The sequence below is a fragment of the Chiloscyllium plagiosum genome, chromosome 35, assembly GCF_004010195.1.
Source record: "Chiloscyllium plagiosum isolate BGI_BamShark_2017 chromosome 35, ASM401019v2, whole genome shotgun sequence".
Classification (NCBI taxonomy): domain Eukaryota; kingdom Metazoa; phylum Chordata; class Chondrichthyes; order Orectolobiformes; family Hemiscylliidae; genus Chiloscyllium; species Chiloscyllium plagiosum.
The window spans coordinates 2,547,794-2,565,547 of NC_057744.1; the positions used below are offsets into that span (position 1 = coordinate 2,547,794).

The following is a 17,754-nucleotide window of genomic DNA, read 5'->3' on the forward strand; positions in this document are numbered from 1 at the left end:
GTTTCATACTCTCCTCTTCAACAATACGGTCCCTCTCGTTTGTAAATACTGAAGAAAAGTATTCATTCAAGACCTCTCCTATCTCTTCCGACTCAATGCACAGTCTCCCACTACTGTCCTTGATCGGACCTACCCTCGTTCTCGTCATTCTCATGTTTCTCACATACGCATAAAATGCCTTTGGGTTATCCTTGATCCTATCCGCCAAAGATTTTTCATGCCCTCTCTTAGCTCTCCTAATCCCTTTCTTCAGGTCCCTTCTGGCTATCCTGTATCCCTCCACTGTTCTGTCTGAACCCTTAAGGCATTTGATGATTATTTCCTTCAACAAATCTCAGAAATTGCAGGTCAATTGTTGGAATCTCATTGCCGACCTCTGAGAGAGATCACAATAAAATATTTATCCCTGAAACATTGAGAAAAATACAGATTTTGTTTTAAGTCCCCACAGTGTGGAAACAGGCCCTTCGGCCCAAGTCCACACTGACCCTCTGAAAAGTATCCCACCCAAACCCGTTCACCATCATTCTACATTTACCCCTGACTAATGCACCTAACCTACACATCCCTGAACACTATGGGCAGTTTAGCATGGCCAATTCACCTACCTGCACATCTTTGGATTGTGGGAGGAAACCTCCACAGACACTGGGAAAATGTGCAAACTCCACACAGACAGCCACCTGAGGCTGGAATAGAACCGAGGTCTCTGGTACTGCAAGGCAACAGTGCTAACCACTAATCCACCACACCACCCCAACAGAGCTTCTGACCATTATAATGGTTGGATCTTTCTGTTTGTAAATTACATGTGATAGTGCCTGCAGTACATTTCCTCTGACATTACAACCATGATCATACCTCAAAGCTACTTAATTGGCTGCAAATTTCTTTGGAACACGTTGATCGAAATAGAAGTAGATCTTTCAGCCCCTTTGAACCTGTCTCACCATTCATTGAGATCTTGGCTGAGCTGTGGCCTGACACCATACATCTGCCTGTGGCCCACATTCCCGAATACTTTTGGTTAACGAAAAAAAATCTATCTCAGATCTAAAATTGTTGTGATAAAAAGGCTATAGACATGTGTTTTCCTTTATATACATACCACACAGTGTCAGTAACAAGTCAAGGACAGTGTTATCAGTAAAGATCCCCTGGTTGATCAATGCCTTAACCAAAATTCTTGGAAGAACATCTCTTACTGCACAGGTGTGTGTGTGTGTTCCTAAACTGATTTAGATTGAGGCTGTCTACAGTCATTTCAAACTGAACTCTTCTATCTGTCAAAGAATGGTGTCTCAATCAGAATTAAATTCAGAGGAGTGATGGAATTGAATAGGAGGGCGTTAGCAGATTCAGAGGTAGATAGATCCTTGACTCACAAGGGAGTCAGAGGTTATTGCGAAGTCAAGTTGAGGCCACAGCAGATAAGCCATGATCTTATTGAATGGTGGAACAGGTTCAGTGGGCTGAATGGCCAACTCCTGTTCCTAATTTTTATGTTTATATTCAAAAGAGAATTACATAAATAATTGTCAACCATATGAAAGACATCTGCACGTTTCCAGGGATAGAGAAAACATGGAGGATTAATTAGATAGCTCTTTGAGGAGCCAGCATAGTTATAATGGGTTGAAAGGACTCATTCCGCACTATAGAATTCCAAAAGCAGAATTGTTTAAACAGTAATGGCAGGCTTCAAATGCCAGCTGCTGTCCTTGTTTCCAATCATCTTTCCAGTCCTCAAAAGCCTGAAAAGGTAAGTTTGACTTCTCCCAAACCACTGAACCGGTGAAGATTGCTTGTTCTTTGGTCAGAATCCACCAAATCTTTTACAGTTTTGGATTTCTGCTCTTTGCCATTATAAAATCTTCTAGTGATTCGACCGCATTTGGAGAACAGGATTGCTAATCTGGTGTCAGGAATGGAAACACAGAGAGCTGCAGTAGAGGGAGCTCTTTTCAGTATGGGATTGAGGGACACTGGTTTTGAAATGTCCTTTACTGCGGTTTATATTTTTAAAATGCTATATTGTATAGCTATAATAGGAGATATTTAATTTACTCACACAGGGATCTCTTGCTTTAATCCAAATGAAATTTCACTTCTGAATGTCTGTCATTCTATGCATAAATCATCCAAACCCCTCCATGAGATCCCAGCCTGCTACTCACCCAATTCTCTCCTTAATATTTTTGATGTTAATGTATTAATGATCTTTTGAAAAATAAATCCTAGTGAATTTGTACATTAAAACTCCAAAGTAATGGGAAGAATATTTTACCCCATTTATTGAGATATAGCGTTCTTTCATATTATGTGTTAATCTGCAGTCTAATAATAGGCTGTGTTCTGTTGCTGGTGAGACAGTGCTCAAGAATAGAAACTCTACAGGGATCTAATGCTGGCAGCAAGGCTATGTCCAAGAGCATCTCAGTCAGACCAACTGTGGTTGCTGAGTCAGGGAATTTAGTTATCTGTCAGCATGTAAAAATAGGAGCCCATTCCTAATGTACCTCCATCCAGTCCAGAATCTTTGTGAAGTCCAAAGTCAGGCTTGTACGTGTCTATATATATATATCAGAAAAGTAAATATATATAGAAGGTTGTCCCTTGTCGTGAGGATGACTGGGTCAACAGAAGATTCTCACGTCCTGCAATGCATCTGAGGAGCCTGAGGCTCTCTCTCTCTCTCTCTCGCTCTCGCTCTCGCTCTCGCTCTCGCTCTCTCTCTCACTCTCTCTCTCTCTTTTTCAAAGGTCTGTCCCAGTCACAGAGGGCTGAATGGTCTGTAATGAGTGTTTCTTTCAGAGTTGGAGAGATAGAACATTACAGTGCAGTACAGGCCCTTTGACCCTTAATGTGAAACCAATCTGAAGCCCATCTAACCTACACTATTCCATTTTCATCCATATGTTTATCCAATGACCATTTAAATGCCCTTAAAGTTGGCGAGTCTACTACCATTGCAGGCAGGCCGTTCCATGCCCCTACTACTCGTCGAGTAAAGAAACTACCTATGATATCTGTCCTATATCTTTCATCCCTCAATTTAAACCTATGTCCCCTTGTTCTTGTTATCACCATCCAAGGATGTCCACCCTATCTAACTCTCTGATAATCTTATATGTCTCAATTAAGTCACCTCTCAACCTCCTCCTCTCTAATGAAAACAGCCTCAAGTCCCTCAGCCTTTATTCATAAGACCTTCCCTCCATACCAGGCAACATCCCAGTAAATCTCCTCTGAACCCTTTCCAAAGCTGCCACATCCCTCCTATAATGAGGTGAGGATAGTGGATGTTGAAGCTTTGGTGGATAGGTATTTGGTTACTGAAGGTGACAGTGAAAATTGTGAAAGGGGAAATTGAATGCTTTGGTTCTGTGTCCAGATGGGTTGAATACAAAAGGTCAAAAGTTAATTTTCTAATAGTAACAATTGGCTGGAATATTGCAAACTGCTCCATGTTCTGGAAACGACGTTGGGTCATGGAAGCAGCTACTTGTTGATTAATTCAGGTGTTTACAGGGATGATGGGGGGGTCACATCTACTGCAAAGAAACTTGAGAGTTGGATTTTATTTTCACCAGAATTGAGAAGTTTAAGAAGTTCATGAGACTTTGAAGAATGGGGTAATTAGTGACAGATTGTTTGATCATCAGTGAGATTGCCAAAAGAATATAACCTTAAGGTAATCAGAAAACCCCACATCCCTGAACAAAGGTTTAAAAAGCAATTTGGAAAGTTGTTTTTCCTGCAGTGGTTAATTGGAATATGGAAAATATTACTGCAAGCTGCCACAGAATCCAATCCCATAAATTCTGCTCAAAAAAATTCAATTTTGCTTTACAGAAAGGAATATTTAGTAATTGGCAACAAAGTGGGATAGATTGAATGGAGAGAACCATCAGGAAAAGATGTGATAGACTGTCCTTTTTCTGTGTGGTAATGACTCTATAAACACACATCCTGTGTTTTGATTAGATTCCCTACAGTTGGAAACAGGCTTTTTGGCATAACCAGTCCACACCAACCCTCTGAAGAGTAACCCACCCAGACCCATTCTCCTACATTTACCCCTGACTAATGGACCTAACACTATGGGCAATTTAGCATGACCAATTCACCTGATCTGCACATCTTCAGACCGTGGGAGGATGCCAGAGCACCTGGAGGAAACCCACGCAGACATGGGGAGAATGTGCAAATTCCACACAGATAGTGGCCCGAAGCGGGAGTCGAACCCAGGTCCCTGGCGCTGTGAGGCAGCAGTGCTAACTACTAAGCCCCACCGTGTCAGCTCGCTATTTCGCTATTTATCATGTCATAGCGAAAGTCCCCATTACTCCCAAATTTCCTTCCTCATCCCTGCTATATTCTCCCTTTCCCTCCCCCTCTCATTTTTTCCTTCCCTCACTTGCCTTCCTGTCCATCCAGTTGGCCCATGAGGTGTTATCCAAAAGCAAGGCACTCCAGATTACTGCTCTGCCTTCACCCTCTGACATATTTCATCACACCCTTTCTAAAGGACACTACAACCAGAAAGTGTTAGTTTGAGTTGCAGTGTTACAATAGTGCTTGAGGAGAAACCTTTCAATCCACCCGGGAGGGGATTTTAATACATTTTCAGAACTGCAAATTAAACAATATTTTTATTTCCGCATCTTTAATAACCAGATCATTTTGATTTGAACAACTTCTGTTGCTGGTCTCATTGTTTTAAAGGTGAACATGACCCACTCGGTTGAATTATGACTTTGCACACTACACATTATTTGCGTAAGGCATTGATCCCTGCCATTTGTTCCCATCAGTTTAAAGAAAGCTGTGTTCATTTCACAAGCCATCTTTTACCATTGGTGGGAGCTGGACTGTTTCTGTTCGCTGGTCAATGTGCTTTGATGAATTTTTCACTCCCAGCTTTCAGAAGAACTTTGATTATCTCACGTCTTGAGAGTTGAAGGTAGGAAGATAGGATGGCCACCTGAGCTTTTATTGAAGACTATTTTAGCAGGATGTGACCCTGGTCCTTAAATTACTCAGTCAATAATGTAAATTATAGCAGAGTACCTCACTGCCATATCTTACTCTCTTGTTGGACCTTTGTCTAATTCTGGTCACCTGTGTATCACTTCTTCTGTCTCAAATTTCCTACATCTTTACTTGCCTGCTTCTCACCGTCCCTGTTGTACCTTTGAGCTTGTACCTCAAACCCGTTCCTCTCTATTGTCCAGCACCATTAAATGTTCACGGATTGCTCGAAGTTTTCATGTCAAGAAAAATAGTTATTTAAGTCAACAGGTATATTGTCAGCTTGCGTTATTTTGTGGTAAAGTTTGCGCACCTAATTTGATGTTTTACTGAGTACGCTTCAAATCATAACAATCTGTCCTGTGAATAATCGGCAACTTTCCTTGAAAATATTTGTAATTCAGGAACCTTCTCTACAGAGTATTCCCACAGAAGATTAAAGAGCCAGGGTAGAGCATTCTGATCGGGGCGATTGTACAGAATAATAAAAGCTTGCATTTATATAGTGCCTTTAAAGTGGCAAGATAACCTGAGGAGCCTTGGGTTTTGACACTGAGCCAATAAGGCAGTGCCGGGATAGCTGATCAAACGTTGTAGTGAGGGTTACTTTGCAAGCTGGGCTTTTAAGAGATGAGATGGTGGCTTTTCAGAGGGAATTCCAAAACTTAGGACAGAGTTTGAGGAGCACAGAGATCTGAAGATTGGAGGCCGGGGGAGGTGACTGAGATGGGGAAGGGGTGAAGCAATGGAGAATTTTAAACAGAAAGATGAGAATTTTTAAGTGAAGGTGTTATTGGATGGAAGACAGTGGGGGTCAGCTGGTGCAAGAGCTAATGGATGAATGGATACTGATACCATTCACCACGTGGGCAGCTGTGGTTCGGCTGACCAGCGGAATGATTGGCTGACTGGCCTTTTTGAGTTGCAGACTCTCGTGGAGCCTTTCACATTGAAAACGTGAACAGATTTATTTTACATTGTGGTGTCTTATGCAAATAGCCACTCAAAATGCATGTGAGACCAGTAATCACATGCATGTAATATGAGATGTCTGAACTACTGCCCAATTCAGAAAGAAACTCTCTCAACAGCTCAGTGAATAACTAATATCCTATTAATAATTTTTCTAAAACTTTGGGTATCTGAATAGGAAGGGTTTAGAGAGATATGGGCCAAGTGCTGGCAAATGGGACTAGATTAGGTCGGCATGGACGAATTGGACCGAAGGGTCTGTTTCCGTGCTGTGCTTCTCTATGACTCTATTTGGTATACTGCCCATCCCTAATTGCCCCTGAAGTGAGTAGCTTGCATAGTGTCAGCCACATTGCTGTGGGTTTGAAGTCACGTGTAGGCCAGACAAGGTAAGAATGACAGTTTCCTTCACTAAGGACATTAGTGAACCAGATGGGTTGGTACAACACTTGCTGATAGATTTAAGGTTACCATCACTTAGATTCACTTTTTATTCCAGATTTATGAATTGAATTCAAATTTCACTGACTGCCATGGTGGGATTGGATCCCATTACCGTGAAGCATTAGTCTGAGCCTGAGGACATTACATTATGCCACTGTCCTCCTTAATTCTACAGACCCAAAAAATTCCAAAGGTTTCTGCCTATTCTGTATGGAGTTCATCCACAATTTAATGATTTGTCCCATGTTTAGGGTTTTGTTGCTTTAATACTTTCCCTATTAGAAAGTTTATACAGCCAATGAGGAGGGTGGAGAATAGCTGTGATGATCTCCGAGGTTGGAGATTTGTTCTTCCATACACGGCTGTGGATGTTGGATCACTTATTAATTCTGAATCTGAGATAGATAACATTTTGTTAAGCAAAGATTTTAAGGAATACTGGCCAAAGGTAGATATACACCGATGATCTCACAGGAACAGGCTCACGGGGCTGAATGGCCTACTCCTATTCCTATGCTGCTCCGTTCATGTCCAGCATGTGACTTAGGAAGAAGGGACATTTGACCAATAATATGGGAAGGCTGGAATGATGCCCAACATGGTTTCACTGGGCTGAAGGGTCTGTCTCAGTGCTCTGTGTAATCCTGGTATAAATCAATACCTTCAGAATGGGGGTTGAAGTTTTACTGAAATCTTGTGAAAGTGAAGCAGGGAAATAGTAGTTAAAACAGGCGCTGAACACATGACTCATCACAGAATGTAGAAAATTCCTGCAAAGGTCTGTCATGTTGGCATCCTTTACCCGAGACTCACTAACCATTCAGGCAGTGGAACAGTTCTATTACTGTGTGGCAGAGGGAGACTTTACTCGTCTGTTCAAGCAGAGCTGGAGAGGAGGGAGGGGATAGGCCCTATGACACCGCATTCCCATCATCCCATTAGCCTGACCCAGTTTCCCAAACAATCTCGAATCTGCGTCAAATACTGGCAGCTTACGATCATCTTTGATACTTTACCTGACCCTAGCTAACCCTCAGTGATTGCAGGAGATCGTAGCCTGTTGTTCTTACGGTGACTGTATTCGGTGCTATTGTTTTTTTAAAAAATCATTTATTTCATTTTCAAAGAATTTTTGTTTCTGAAAAATAAGTGAACACATCTCCAATCATGCAGGGTGAGTAGATTTATTTCCTTGCACATTTCTCACAGTATAATCCTTTAATTTTTTTCATTAATTCAATAGTCTTTTGTGTAGGCATCAATTAAATGAAAGTGGATCACTTGATTAAATATTAGCATCAGTTAACACTCATAAATATGTTAAGTCCTAGACATGTTAGTGATACTTCTTATGTTCTGAAGCATGGATGCACCACTTAGTGTAGTCTTATTTTTGGACCAGAACATGTTTCAGGTTTTTTGTTTCTGGCTGAGATTTTGTTAATTTCAGTCAAACACCAGATAGACATCAGAGTGGGGAGAAATTGACTTGATTCACTGTACCAATCCTTTATTTTAGAAAGGTGACTGCCTAAGGAGGAGGCTCAACTGTGATGCCTCTGCAGTGAAATAGTCCCCTACATCTCAGCTTGCAAAGTTAACTTGAGCTCATATGGGCCTGGTTACCGTAGCTGTGTTAGCAGGTATGTTTTGCCCTGGCCAGCTGAGAGCTTGTCAGGAGGGAGAGAAAAACACAATCACAGGAAAGATTAGACACTCCAACATAAAGCGAAAAGGTCCTCTAGCTAATGTTTTTTATTCATTTGTGGGATGCGGCTAGGCTGTCATTTATTGCCCATTCCTCGTTGCCCCCTTGATAAGGTTTGGGAGGGGGGAGAAGCTGCCTTGTTGAACCGCTGCAGTCCAGGTGCTGCAGGGTGACCCACGATGCCATTGAGCTGTTCCAGGACTGTGACTCTATTTGCAATTATGACCCTGTGCAAGACAATGCAGACAAATGCACTCGAGATGCAAGGAAACCTGATTAGAAAATCTCAAACTAATTAGGAAAATAATATTGGAATTCCCTCTCTGCCCTACAATAGAGCATTATGTTACAGTAGAATTATGCATCAAAGGGACCTTGCACATCTTATCTGTTAATGGTTAGAAAAATTATTCATGCCCAGTTTGCCTCCCTTTTAGTGACTCTGATTACCCATCCATTGAGAAGATGATGGTGATCTGCCTTCTTGAACCATTGTTTGGCACTGTGAGAAATGCGGGTCCCTTTTCGGGTCAACCTAAACATTTTATTTAACTTGTGGTTTCCCATGTCTTTCTGGCAGGGGAATGTGGACATTGTTGGGTAAAGTTAATGTTTACATTTTATCACCAATCTTTTAGATGTATTTAATCAACTTCCACAGACACATTATGGCACTTGTATGGGGCAACTGGGACTTTAACCTGGACGTCCCAGCCCAGAGGTAGGGATAGCACCACTGCACCACAGGAGCCGCTGGGGGGACCTTAACATATATTTTAAACTAACCACCTCCACAGCAGATGGGATTTGAACCTAGGACTTCTGGTTCAGCTTTAGGGACACTGAAAATCAGCTCAAATCATAGTGCACACAAGCCCTGGTAGTCAAATTTTTAAACAACCTGTTCAATCCGATTAGGACACACTTCTGGAGCAGTTGTTTAATCGGAAAATTTGGTGGTGGGTCATTTAAAAAGAGCTGGGTCTTTGTGCTGTGATTCTGTAATGTAGTTGTTATCACATTCGTGATAGGACCTGACCCCAGAGACATCACTGAAGCTTTGGTATCTCCTTGCGATGGCCAGATTTATTATTTATTTCAAAAGTGCTGGGTTCCTGCTCAGTCTGGGATTAGCTTTTGGACAGGGAAAGCTGGAAACTGGTGTTTATGTTAAACTACAAACTTAGAATAAAATCCTTGTAAATCTCTGAAAGCCTTTTGCCACCTCATTCAACATATGGAGCCTGCTAAACATGCTTTCCTTTTAGTGTAGAGACACAATGCTGTTAGGTGTGGAGTACCAGAATTTTGTGCACAGTCGCAGTGAATGAACAGTGGTAAATTTTCAAGTAAGATTGTGTGAGCCCAGGCAGAGATCGTGTTCCTGCTGCCCTTTGTCCTTTGAGATAGTAGAGGTCTTGGTTTGGAAGGTACTTTTGATGGAGTCTCGGTGAGTTGCTACAGTGCATCCAGGTGATGATGCACTGCTGCTATTGTATAAAGGTGGCAGAGGGAGTGATTGATTAAGGCAGTAAGCTGGGTAAAACAGCCATCTTTTTCCTGACAAGTGTCAATCACACATGATCGCCATTGCCGATGGTGACTCCTCTTTGATCCAGGATTACTGCCATCAGCGGCTGCAGCAGTTCAAGTCAGGAACATTTTTCCAGAAGTCATGGAACTAGTTGGATAATTCTTTCAAAGAGCTGGCACAGCCATGATGGGCAGAATGGCCTTTTCATCCTGTACTGTATGATTCTTAGAAGGCAGCTGACCACTGTCTTCTCATGACAGTCTTGGATAGGCAATGAATTCAGACTTTGCTGGCCACACCCACATCCTGAGAATGAATTTCGAAAAAAGGCAGAGTCAAGAAATTAAGATTAGAAGTCACTAAAGTTATTTTGAAAAAAAAACACTGACTCACTCCTTTTAATTAACACTGAGGTCTTGTGGTGGGGTGGGGAAGATCATCTACTACACGTTTACTGTGGAAGAAGCTGCCTTTAGATGTGGACATAAATAAATTGCTTGCTGGACAATTTTTCCAAAAGATACTGAGTCTTTAAGACATTGTATTTTCCATTGTACAACTAAAATAATGATAAGTAGCTGAATCTGCAACATATCATGGTTGGGCCAAGTGGCCTGTTTCACTGTTGGACTCTCCTTTATTGTCAGAAATTGTTTCTCATGGAAGTTGAAAATTCACCATGTGACTGAAAGTAGAAAGAAAACGAAGATGAATACTAGTTAAATTCAAAAGAAAGGCTTCCTTTATCCTCTCGGGTTATATGCAGTTGCCCAGTGAGCAGATATCCTTCCCGTGATTCTCAATGTGCATAGGCCACTGTCTGAGGGGGAGGAGGGGGAGCGAGGAGAGAGGGTGGGGGTTGTGTTTGTGTGGGGGTGTGGAGGGGTGGGGGGAATGCCTGGTGATGTCATGTAGTTGGCACCACTAGCATTGGCACTTAGGTCAGAGGCAGTCAGTTCCCAGCTGCTGCCATCCTGCTGAACAAACGCTGATTGTTGGGAATCGTTTGTCTCGAATCCACCACCGAGGACACAGAAAAGGGGAGAGGAAAAGGAGGTTTGTGATCTGGATTTTTTTGTGTGTGTGTGCGCGTATATGTGTGTGCATGTAGATCGTGTCTATATTGTCGGGAGAATTTCTATCGAATGTTGTGTTAGTCTGGGAGAAGCTAAGAAGAATTTTTTATGTTGAAAGTAAAAGCATAGCCAAATGCTTAAACGATCCATTAATAATTCTGAGGATGGGTTTCATTTTGTGTCCCTTCGACTGAAGTCTCTTGGCTTCTGAGTGCAGGTTGTGTCTTGTGCCTGACTATTGCCGATTATGAGATTGCTTCTGGAGTTCTCTGTACAGGCGGACCACAAAAAAACTCTCTTTTACATTTATTTTTGTTGTGTTTTTCTGCCTCTTCCTGCTGCTTGCACTGTGCCAGTGCCAGTGTCTGTGTCTGTTCCGACAAGGTTGGCACTCAGTCTTCACCAGGTCCTCTATGTAATGTCTGGCGGAAGATGAGTCAGAGGGACACTGGCTGGTTTATCCTCGGGGATCTGTTTTCCTCTTTAAGCCGCGGCTTGAAGGGGCGGGGGGGAGGATTGCGGGGGGAGTGAGGGTGGTCATGGAGTTGGGGGGGAAGGTGTTAAGGGTTTGCTCATTGCCAATTCCCCTGTGCTTGAGCTATGACTAGATGCTCAGACACAAGCTCGTCAATTACCTGGTACAGATTTTGATGTTTCCCAAAATGAGGGATGCCTCACATCCTTTGTGAGCAACTCAAGCTGACAGTCTTATCCTACAGGATACATTTCTCCCAATGGCAGGGCGTCAGGGACACAAACAAATATAACTGAGGCACCATTAGGCCGTGAGAGATGGATGGTGGTTTAGGGTAAAGCTGTGTCATTGTTATGTAACTGGACTGATAATCTAGGGGTCTGGACTAATATTCTGTCTAGATTGCAAGTTGAAGTCCCATTTTTAGAATTTGAACTTTTTTTTTGAATGAGGACTAGCTCTAAAGAAAGGTCACTGGACCTGAAACTGTTTCTCTCTGTTCACAGATGCTGCCAGACCTGCTGAGTTTCTCTAACAATTCTGGTTTTGTTGCCTTATTTTTAAAGCGTGTCTTTCTTGTTTCTCCTGAAACATATCCTTTCAGCATCTACCTTAACATATTTTTGGGAAGGAAGCATGTTGTCCTTATTAGGTCTGGGCCTGTTTGTGACTCCAATCCTATGCCAGCCTGGGTGACTCCCAACTATCCTTTGAAATGGTCCAGAGAGATATTCAGTTCTGCTTAACCATAGAAACATAATGGATCATAACAATGACATGAAAGCCAAATATCCTTCATTAGAGACTCTCCCAAAAGCTGACACAGGAGTTTCTCTCAGGGACTCAGAAATAAAACACTCTCAAAATCTCTTGTCCTGGATATGATTGTCATCTAAAGTAGGTTTTTTTTAACCCTTTTGTGGAATGCTGGTAAGTCCCATTCTAATGTGCAATTTGTTTTCTATCTGAATAAACATGGGTGTCATGAACAATAATGGTGCATATTGCCCATCTCTAATTGCCCTTGAAGAGGTGGTATGTCTTGATCCATTCCACTTCTGGTGGTATAGGTACATCAGCAGTGTTGTTAGAGGAGGGAGCGCCAGGATTTTGACCAAGGATTTTCTGATCAACTTACCTTCAAGTGGGGATTAACCTTTTGGAGGGGATTTATAACAAAGTAATGGGATTCATTAGAGCTGTGAAGGTTGAATTATGGAATTGTTTGTGTTTTTAATTGGATGTAAATAGGTGATTTACAGCCTTAGGAATGAGCAGATCATGTCATGTCACTGAGCTAGTAAAGTGGATCCCGACAGCTTGCAAATTTGAATTCAGTTTAACAAAATCCGAATTAGTCCGGAATTTTAAAGAAAGCTGCGATCAGTATAAGTGAACAGGCGACTGCTGGCATGTGTTCAATAATGACTCTTTGGGACAGGAGGTCAGCTGTCCTTGCTCAATTGAGGCCAATATGTGACTCCAACCCCACACCAATGTTGCTTCCCCATTTCTTTCTTAAAGAGCCACCACTCTGTTGCAAACAAAACCAGAACTAGCCAACATCAATAAACTTGAAGGCAAGACTCTAGGTTAAATTTCAGCACTTGCACCAGCCCTCTGTGTGGATCAGACTCCTTGTGAAAGGGCCAGTGGGGATTCTGGTTTTGTCACTAAATATAGGAACGTTCCCTGGCTCAATTTTCCTGGTAATGTTGTCAATGCTGTTTGAGCAAAGTGAGTGCTTTGTCTCACAGATGAGTCTGCCAGCTTTCTAGAGTTTTCTGCCCCTCTTTGCAGTGGTTAAAGGGGGTGGTTAAAGGGGGTGGGTAAGAGAGAAAGGGCTCTCACTGTGTACGCTGGAATCTAGTGATGGTTCTCAACCTCAGCTGATATTACAGCACAACTGCATCTATTGTGATATGAAAGCAAACTTTATCAATCTTGTTAATGTTATAGAATGACACAGAACCTTTATACAACAGCAAACAGTGAACAGCAGGCACATATTGTCAAAGCTTTTCAACTTGCAATTATTGGGACAATTGGATCAAATTACTAAAATAAAGGGAAAACCATTTTTATACTGTATGAGAGGAGTGTGCTACTGATTGGTTGGTCAGTAGACTCTAATTGTTAGAGGCACTTTGGTGAATGCATCAATTAACGATGACTGACAGCTAACTGCCAAGCTTTGCTTAAAGTTTTAACAGAGTTAAAACTCTACCAATCGCAATCCGCTTGCCAACAAATCAACATGCTCCTCTCATACATGATAATTGTTGATTTCCCCACATTTTGGTATTTCTTGCAAATTGGCCTGATGAGTGCAAGGCAAAACACTTTGACAAAATGTTATTTTTACAGCGTTATCCAGTTTCCACGTTACCAATTGGCATTGTATTTTGTTGAATTTTGGTGCAGCATTTGGAACAAAAAAAAAACCCGGAGTATACCATGCCAGAGTAGGGCCCCTGAGCAACACCAGGTATAACTTTCAACAGAGGTAACTTCTAAGATGCATGTCAAATTGTCATGACATGGAAGGCTACTAAATGTCTATTAGCTTGGAACAATGGATCCAATATATCAGAGTACAAACCTAAGAACAGACATTGTATTCATGATAATGATGTAACAGAGTGAAATAAAATACAATGGAGCTTAGGTGAATAGCCTCGTTCCTGTCCTAGTTCCACAGATTAATTACACTCCTTGTGTAATCTTTAGGCTAAATGGAGGCACTCACTGAGATTATTTCGAATAAATCCATGATGTTAACAGCTCTGGAGGAAGACTAAAAAGAGGAGACAAAGAAGATGAGAGCGTGAGGATAGGAGGAAAGAATGAATGAATGACCTCCCTGATGTAAGTAAGATTATTCAGGGAAGGGAAATCTGGAACACCAGGTCAAGTGGAAAAGAGGCTGCTGGAGAAGTAGGGGGATGGGCAACAGGCAAAGGCAGATTTATGAATGATCAAGGTGGGCATTGTTTCCATGTGGATGGGTGGTGGGAATAGGAAACATTTGCAATAATGTAACAGGTTATCAGACACTGCGATATTGGGTTTTTTGAATGGATGAATTAATAATATCCTTCCAAATCCATATCTGTCTCATGTTTTTCTTCATTCTGGGCAAGAGAATGTTGACAAAAATATGCAGAAGAAGGAACACAGCATAAGAACTTGAGAAATAGGAGCAGAGGTAGACCATTCAGCCACTTGTGCCTGCCCTACTGGTTACAATGATTATGACTGATCTTCCACCTCACAGCTCTATGCCCTTATCCTTGGATTCCCTTCTTCATCAAAAATCAGGATCTCCATTTTGTCCATTCCTGATGCCTGGGATTGAGAAATGGAGAATTTCACAATCCTTACAATAATCTCATGTTTACAACAGAAGCCTTGCAGCAGGGTTACTAGGAACTCCTGGCTGACAGCCTGACCTCATTCACCCTGTTCCCAGGCCACTTGCTTTGTAAGTAGGTGATAATGATCAGAAGCAGAACCCTCACAAGTTACTCAAAATAATTCAGCAGAAGGGACCGAGGCCTCACTGAACACAGTCTTCAAGACAAGTAGGTGGGACATTGTGCTCCCCAGTAGTAACATAAGTAACTTCCAACATGTTTCAGCTTGGTCCTTCCAGCTGTGACTCAGCTCTGTGTCAATATGTCTTCAGATTCCCTTTCCAGTGGTGTGAGCACAAAGTCCAAGCTGACCCCTCGGGAACATTATTTAGGGGACACTGCACTGTCCAAGATGCTTACAGAGAAGTTGTTAAACCAAGTTCTCACCAAATTCCCTCAGGTGCATATGAAAATTCCCAGGGCACTGTTTGGGAGAAGAGCAGGGGAGATCTACCTTATCTCCTTGCTGATATTTATCCTCCAAGCAAATCCCAGAAACAGACAACCGCACTGCTTGCTGAGTCCAAATAATACTGCAGCATTTCCAACATTACAATGTTACTTTTAAAAGTACCTCGTTAGCTGCAAAGCACCTTGGGACAATCTGAGGTCATGGAAGTTGTGACAGAAATGCATGTTCATTATTTATCTGTTTCATTCTTCACTGCAGTGACCCAGCCCATAAATACTTTTTTTTTAAAGAGTTTTTATTTATTCATTCATTGACTTTTAACACACTTGTAGCAAATTCAGACTTCCTTGTAGAATACATGTGCAGAGTTTAGACAGAGAGCCTGCAACATAAATCCCTGTCTCGGCTGACTCAGCCAAATGATGGAATGTTATAATTGGCCTCAGTACCTTTGGGTTTGGGTGGGATAGTCCTGTTGGTTACCACTGTGCTATTGCACCTCATTGAAAGATGATGCATATGCGTGACTGTGATTGTGAGCACGCTCAGATCGATGGAATGTTTTCACTTGTGGAGGGAGTTCAAAGCAGGAGGGTGTAAAGGTAAAACTGTCAACATTTCATCTAATAAAGAACTCGCAAGGAACTTCGGACAGTTCTCCACCATGGGAAGCAGTGACTGAGGAAACTAGACAACACATGAGGAAGAAAGGATTAGAGGATATGTGGATAGGATTAGATGAAGGAGGGTGAGGAGGAGTCTTGTGTGGAGCACAAATACTAGTCATAGAGATGTACCGCATGGAAACAGACCCTTTGGTCTAACCCGTCCATGCCAACCAGATATCCCAACCCAATCTAGTCCCACCTGCCAGCACCCGGCCCATATCCCTCCAAACCCTTCCTATTCATATACCCATCCAAATGCCTCTTAAATGTTGCAATTCCCCTCAGCCTCTGATGCTCCAGGGAAAACAGCCCCAACCTGTTCAGCCTCTCCCGATAGCTCAAATCCTCCAACCCTGGCAACATCCTTGTAAATCTTTCCTTTCAAGTTTCACAACATCTTTCCAATAGGAAGGAGACCAGAATTGCATGCAATATTCCAACAGTGGCCTAACCAATGTCCTTTACAGCCGCAACATGACCTCCCAACTCCTGTACTCAATACTAGTGTTGACTTGTTGGGCCAAATATTGCTGTAAATACTTTGTTGGCAATCACCTCAAATCCAGTGTCCAGAGGAAGGTGGCCCTTTAAGACTCAAAACCCATAAGCAAAAGGGGAAACAGATGGAAACAAAGTAAATTTATTTTTGCTGTTAGTTGAAGTCCTGTTTTTCCATTTTTGGTCTGCTGAAACTTTACGGTTTTGTTTCATGGCAGGAATTCAATGACTTAATTAAACCATCTGAAATCACATTGAACCTGGGCAGGGAGCAATTGTGCTGGTACACATTTCTGTGTAAACTCTGTTTACAACCACTGTGACTTATCACAAGCTTTAACTAAACTCGTCAAGCCTCCAGGATTGCCCTGAAGTCTCCAAGAATTAAAGATTAATCGCCAGGACAGAGTTTTTACCTCATTTTCTTTTGAACACTTTAATTTATTTGTTGTTAATGATGTTGGAGATGAATAAGTGGTTGTTTGACTACGTGGGGAATTGGATATACAAGTCATGTGATAAAAGTTGCAGAAAGGCACCTGACCCGAAATGGCAACTCTAGTCTTCCCCATGACTGTGACTTGGTGATACTGGTCAGTTGTGAATTGCTGCAAATTTTAAACTTTCAATCAGAAGACAGAAGATCTAAATGGAATTGTGGCTGTCAAGGGGAGTCACTGTACTGCCAAACCAGCTGTTGCTAACATCACTAGTCTCTGCCCCTGCTCAGCTACTGAAATTCTCATCTATGTCTTTGATACCTGTAGGTTCCATCATTCCAATGATATCATGTTGGACCTTATGTAAACTTGAGCTCATTGAAAACTCCACTACCAGTCTCCTAACTTGAAGTACATCTCATTCACCCATCACCTGGTGTATTTGAGAACTGATATTGGCTTCTAGTTCATAAATGTCTCGATTTTGGAATTCTCATCCTTGTTTTTGTGGATTTTTCCTTCCCTATCTCTGTAACCTCCTCCAGCCCCACAATCCTCTAAGAGCTCTGCTTACTGTCTTTCCCAAATTCCTATTCCTGTTTCCTTTCCATTGGCAGCCATGCTTTTAGCTATCTGGACCCTAAGCTCTAGAATTCTATGGCTAAACCTTTCCTCTTCTCTCTGGGAAGATGTGCAGTCATTCACTTTGCAGGAAGAATGGAGGAGCTGAATATTATTTAAATGGGACAAGGCTGCAGAAAACTGCAGCAGAGGGATTTGAGAGTCCTTCTACATAAATCACAAAAACATAAACATCCAAATTTATCAGTTCATAGTGAAGTCAAATGGAATGTTGACCTTTATTTCAAAGCAAATTGAGTATAAAATTGGGAAAATCTTGCTGAAACTATACAAGGCACTGATTAGGCAACAACTCGAACATTGTGAACAGTTTTGGTCCCCTTACCAAGGAAAGATGTAGTGGAGCAAACAAAACAGAAAATGCTGGAGAAACTCAGTCAGTCTGGCAGTATCCATGGAGAGAGAAAACAAGGTTAATGTTTGGAGTCAGTTGCT

At 41.9% G+C, this 17,754-nt stretch overlaps 1 long non-coding RNA gene across 3 annotated transcripts in view; it reads left to right on the plus strand.

The window, feature by feature from the left end:
• Positions 1-17,754, plus strand: part of LOC122540575 — a 228,468-nt gene that overhangs the window by 147,162 nt on the left and 63,552 nt on the right. For 2 of the 3 annotated variants that reach the window (XR_006309353.1, XR_006309352.1), the window contains one exon: positions 13,974-14,111. The exons of the other annotated variant lie outside the window; for it this stretch is intronic. This is a non-coding gene — a long non-coding RNA (uncharacterized LOC122540575). The remainder of the gene's footprint in view (positions 1-13,973; positions 14,112-17,754) is intronic. 3 annotated transcript variants of the gene reach the window in all.